The sequence below is a fragment of the Coenobita brevimanus genome, chromosome 116, assembly GCF_032717465.1.
Source record: "Coenobita brevimanus isolate Jiangsu-jjx chromosome 116, ASM3271746v2, whole genome shotgun sequence".
Lineage (NCBI taxonomy): Eukaryota > Metazoa > Arthropoda > Malacostraca > Decapoda > Coenobitidae > Coenobita > Coenobita brevimanus.
Genome location: NC_137069.1, coordinates 7,396,323 through 7,402,015, shown reverse-complemented (window position 1 = coordinate 7,402,015; position 5,693 = coordinate 7,396,323). Strand labels below are relative to the sequence as shown.

The 5,693-nt window shown below is 40.8% G+C and overlaps 1 non-coding gene across 1 annotated transcript; it reads left to right on the top strand.

The window, feature by feature from the left end:
* Positions 1-1,201: 1,201 nt before the first annotated feature.
* Positions 1,202-1,320, top strand: LOC145418854 (5S ribosomal RNA). Its single transcript, XR_013900757.1, has one exon. It is a non-coding gene; the product is annotated as a 5S ribosomal RNA (ribosomal RNA).
* The last annotated feature ends 4,373 nt before the right edge of the window (positions 1,321-5,693 follow it).

The window sequence follows — 5,693 nt, the reverse complement described above, 5'->3', positions numbered from 1 at the left end:
CTCTTCACCATATTATCTCTGCATTTAATGATTTCACCGTTTCTTTCTTTCAGTTATATCATTTGTTGCTTTCCTAGTGCCATTTTACTTCGGATCTGGTTCAAAGTTTTTCCATTTTTGATGATTTCTTTGATCTGATCCATGTTTCTCTTTCTTTTTTCTTCTCCTTCTCTTTTGTTGATAAGCTTATTTAATTCTGCTCATTCTATTTCGTCTTTCTTTGTCTTTACTTTCCTTTCCTTTCGTTTTTCATAAGCTCGAGTGTCTTTTCTGAATATTTCTTGGCTTAGGTTGTATTAGGTTTTCCTACTACTTCCGCTGATTCTTTTAGCACTTTTGTTAGTCTGTCATTCAGCTCATCAATGTCACATTCAGCATTACTTAAGAGCCTCAAATCTGTTCCTTATTTCCAACTGAAAGGCTGCTTTGTTTTCGTTTACTATTATTGGGCATATCTTTTTATCTTTAATAATCTTCTTTCTTTCACTTCAGAAATTGAATCTGGCTGTGCAACCCACCATTCTATGATCACTACCTATATTTACTTTGTTGATAACTGTGACATTTGTGATTGTGTTATTCTTATTTGCTATAATGAGGTCGATTTCATTCTTTGTTTCTCCATTAGGGCTTCTCCAGGTCCACTTTCTCTCTGTTCTTTTGTGGAAGAATGTATTCATTATTCTCATGTTAAACATTTCAGTAAAATTTACCAGCATTTCTCCTCTTTCATTCCTTTCTCCCACTCCAAATTTTCCCATACATGCTTCTCCCTTCTTCGACTTTCCAACTTTTGCATTGAAGTCTCCCATGAGTACAGTATATGTTGTCTTTTCTTTTTCCATAATCTGGGAGATGTCATCAGAGAATGTTTCTGTTTCTTCATCTGGGCTTTGAGACGTTGGTCTTCATGGTATATTTTTTGCACAGTCCAATAACAACAAATGTTGCTCTGTCAGATACACTGCTGAATTTAACAATGTTGCTCTGTCAGATACACTGCTGAATTTAACAATGTTGTCTGCAAGATTTCTGTTAATCAGAAATCCTACACCACTAACGCTTTCATTTTCCCTTCCTCTGTAGTAAAATAGGTGTTTGCTGTATTCGAGCTGAATTACTTTTTCTTCTTTTCTGTGGATCTCACTCAAACCTACAATATCCCAACCAATGTATTCCAGTTCAGTCATTAGGTTTTCTATATAACGGCCATACCACGTTGAGTACACCGCTTCCCGTCCGATCAGTGAAGTTAAGCAACGTTGGGTCTGGTTAGTACTTGGATGAGTGACCGCCTGGGAACACCAGATGCTGTTGGCATAACGTTCTCCCTACGTGTCAAGTGGGGTTGGTGGAGGATTAGTGTGCCTCCCTGTAAAACAATTAACTCTAAGCCCTTGGCCACCCCGTTTGGGATACATGGCGTCTGGCAATGAATGAATGAATAAATATATATATATATATATATATATATATATATATATATATATATATATATATATATATATATTAATTTGTATTTATTAATCAATTTATTCTTTCATTCATTCATTTTTAATTCATTCATTAATTCATTCACTCTAATCTATTTGTCTCTCTCTTATTTTATCTGCCTACTAATCTATGTCTCCATGTATCTCCATTTCTCTTTATAGCACCTTCACTCCTTCATCTCACAACCCCTTAACTCCTATAACGTCTTGCAGATTCTTCATTCCCACTACCAGGCATATTTCCAGTATTCAGTATGGACGGAGGGTGTTAGAGCCGAAGTGGTGATATATGGAGGTGTACAGTACCTGGGAGGACAGCTGGGCCTCAGGGAACGGACTCCAAAACCTATGCCCAGAGTCAGACACATAAAAGAAATATAATCGTTAAGGGAATCCATAATATTCCAAGCCTTATCGGGTAACGAGATCACGGGTCGGGTAGCGTAGAGTGAGTATGCGGTGATAATTTCTGCGTTATGAGAGAGAGAGAGAGAGAGAGAGAGAGGGAGAGAGAGAGAGAGAGAGAGGGAGAGAGAGAGTAACGAGAATTTAATGATGCTGAGTAAACACACACACACACACACACACACAAATAAAGCAAAGTGGCAACCTATCGACAACACGTTTAAAAATAGGAAGACAAGACGGGAGCCAAAGGTGAATGATCAGCCAGGTCATTTCTTTATTGGTGGGCATGTGGACCGTGTGGCGAGGGTGTGCTGTGTTGTACGGCAGAAAAAGAAATATTGCTCAGTTTGGGGGTTAAGTCTTTTCTCCCTCTTTTTTTTCTCCTTGCTATTATCGTACTACTATATTCAGTCATCTTCTTCCTTCTCCTTCTCCTCCTACTCCTGCTCTTCCCCTTCCTTTTCTTCCTCTTCCACTTCTGTTTCTTCTACTTCTTCTTCTTCATCATCATCTTATTCTTCTTTTATTTTTCTTGTTCTTCTTGTTCTGTTTCTTCTTCTTGTTCTATTTCTTCTTCTTCTTGTTCTATTTCTTCTTCTTCTTCTTCCATTACTACTTCTTCTTCTTCACATACCACCACCACCACCACCACCACCATCATCATCATCATCATCATATCATCATCATCTGCTTTTTTATCATCATCATCATCATCTCGCTTATTCTTGAGGTCATCAGACATTATTTTCAGAGATGTTGGTTATCATACATTCTATTACCAAGGAGTTGTGTGCTGGGGAAATAAAATTAACTGAGTTTTGAGAAATATTGGTTGGATCAGATGATGTCCCCCCCCCCCAAAAAAAAAAAAAAGTGGTTAAGGGTTGTAAGTCTGAAAGCAGGTGTGAAGAAGAAGGAGGAGGAGGAGGAGGAAGAGGTGGAGAAGAAAGAGAAGGAGAATAAGGAGAAGGAGAAGAGATAATGCTTCATGTAGTAAACACGGGAGATGCGCTGAAAAATATTATACCTAAGGCACGCAGTTCAGGCGACAAATAGGATGATGATGACGATGATGATGATGATGATGGTGATGATGATGATAATGAATTACTTCGTGTGGAGATGGAACTGGTGTTATTTATTTATTTTTACCTTCAAGATCACTGGTTATAGCTGTCAAATTTTTAACTTGCTCTTTTTTTCTTTTTCTTTTTTTTCATGCTTTAGATTCAGAGTTTTCTGCCTGGAAAAGAGATTATCGCTGAGTTACTGAATTTTCTTCTTCATCCTCTTCATCTTCATCTTCTTCCTCCTCCCCCTCCTCCTCTTCCTTTTCTTCTTCCTCTTTTCCTTCCTCTTCTTCCTGCTCCTCCTCTTCCTCTTCCTTTTTCACTTCCACTTCTTCTTTTTCTTCTTCTTAGACAATTTTATTTAGCAAAGGTTAAGAAAGTTACAACTGTTTGGCTGCTGCTTGTTGGATAAAGTGGATATGATCGAAACTTTGAATTACATCTCTCTCTCTCTCTCTCTCTCTCTCTCTCTCTCTCTCTCTCTCTCTCTCTCTCCATCTATCTATCTATCTATCTACCTCTCTCTTCTAACTACCAAACAATTTCAGGTCAGTAGTTAAGGCCACAGGTCAAGCTAGTTACATTTTTATGTCAACTGCTTCCCTAGAAAAGAGGAAATAACTGAGGCTTTGGAAATAGCTATATCTATCTATCTATCTTTCTGCCTATCTATCTATCTGTCTATCCATCTACTTATAACCAGACGCCTCAATCCCGAAAGGGGTGGCCACAAACGAATCGTCTCCACGTCACCCTCTCCTATTCCATCAGACTGTTCTCTCCCCAACTCACACCCACCCCTCCCTCAAGCCTCTCCTCACCTCATCCCTTCATCTCATCCTCGGTCTCCCTCTCCCCCCATCTCCACTGCCCTCCAGTCACCTAAATCATTTCCCTACCATTCCTTTCCGTTCCTCTTCCTTCCTTTCACTTGCCTTCCTTACACCCCCTCTTCACTTCTCTTTCATATCCTTTCTTTCTTTTCCCTTCTCTTCCTTCTTATTCCTTTCATTTCCCTTCCCTACCTTTCTCTTCCCAATTATCTCTTTCCTTTCCTTTAACTTCCTTTCACTGTACTTCTCAATTTCCTTTCTTACCTTTCCTTCCCCTCACTTCCCCTCCCTCCCTTTTCCTTCCCTTCCCTTCCTATGCTTTCCTCTCCTTTCCTTTCCTTCTCTTCCCTTCCCCCCTTCCCTTCCATTCCCTCCATCTCTTCATACTTTCATTCATCTTTTCTTATCCGTTCCTCTCTTTTACTGTCTCCTCTTTTCTCCCATTATTTTTCATATATATTTACACACTTCACGTCTCCTTCCTCTCGTCTTCTATTTTCTATCCTTTCTTACTCCTTCCTCTTCTCCCACCTTTTCTCCTCTCCTATATTCCCTCCGTTCTTCATCCCTCTCCTGTCCTATTTTCTCACCTTCCTCCTCCTCTCCTCTCCCCATTTCTCCCCATCCTCTCCTCTCCCATATCCTCTCCTCTCCTCTCACATTTTCTCTTCTTCTTTTTCTCCTCTGCTATTTCCTCTCCTCTCCTCTCCCGTATTCCTTCCTCTCACCTCTCCCATATTCCCCCCTCCCCTCACCTCTCTTCTCTTCTCTCCTCACCTCTCCCTCTCCATCTCGTCAGTACTGCCCTTCCATTGCCTTCCTACCAGCAAATCCCTTTCAGTCACCCAGTCGGTCCCACTCTCACCCTCACTGTCCCCTCAGACCTCAACCAACCACGCCACTCTCTTTGCAGACCTTGTTCATGCACTATCTGCCTACGAAGTATCCTTATTTCACTGTACACTCCTCTGTTATTCACTGTTCACTGCTTGTTCACGCATTTAGTGGCTGTGGAGTGTTCTTAATTCACTGTACACTGCTCTGTTATTCACTGTTCACTGCTTGTTCATGCACTTACTGGCTGTGGAGTGTTCTTAATTCGCTCTACATTTGTTATTCACTCTTCAATGCTTATTCATTCACTGTTTGGTTCTGGAGGCTACGATGTTAGTCTGGGTTTGTAAGCTTCTAATATCAGGTGTCTATATTTTCCTTTTTCTCTTTTTCTTTTTTCGTAGCTTTAATTCTGTGATTCTGAAGATTTATATACATATTAACTGTGCATGATTCTTTTATTCACTATGCATGGCCTTCTTATTCACTTTCAGGTTTTGGAGGCTTGTTTATTCACGCCGTGATTCTAGGGGTTTGAATAACTGTGCATGACTTCCTAACGAGAGACTAACGAGGAGAGTGTACAGTATGTGAGTTAAGTGGAGGGAAGGAGACGGAGGGGGGAGGCCAAGGATGGGATGGAGGGATGAAGTGGAGAGGTATATGAGAGAAGGGTGTGTGAGCTGGGAGCAGGGCAGTGAAATGGTGGGGGACAAGGCGACATGGAGGCGATTTGTTTGTGGCCACCCCTTAAGGTATTAAGGCGTCTGGCAATAGATAGATAGAAAGACTTCCTTATTCACTGTGCATGGGCCTGTTTATTCACTTTTGGATCTGTTATTCACTCTACGGTCTGGGAGGCTTCTAAATACATTGTCCATGCATTCTTTAGGAGTGCTGTGAATACCTCAAACGGTCTTCCGACTTGACTAAGACGTACCGGCAAGATATCCTACTTCACATCTAAGTTCTTCAAAACAGTTGGGGTCACTACCAAGGGTCAAGACGCTGTTGTGTACATACTAAGAGGGAAGAGAGAGGAGGGGTAGGAAGGA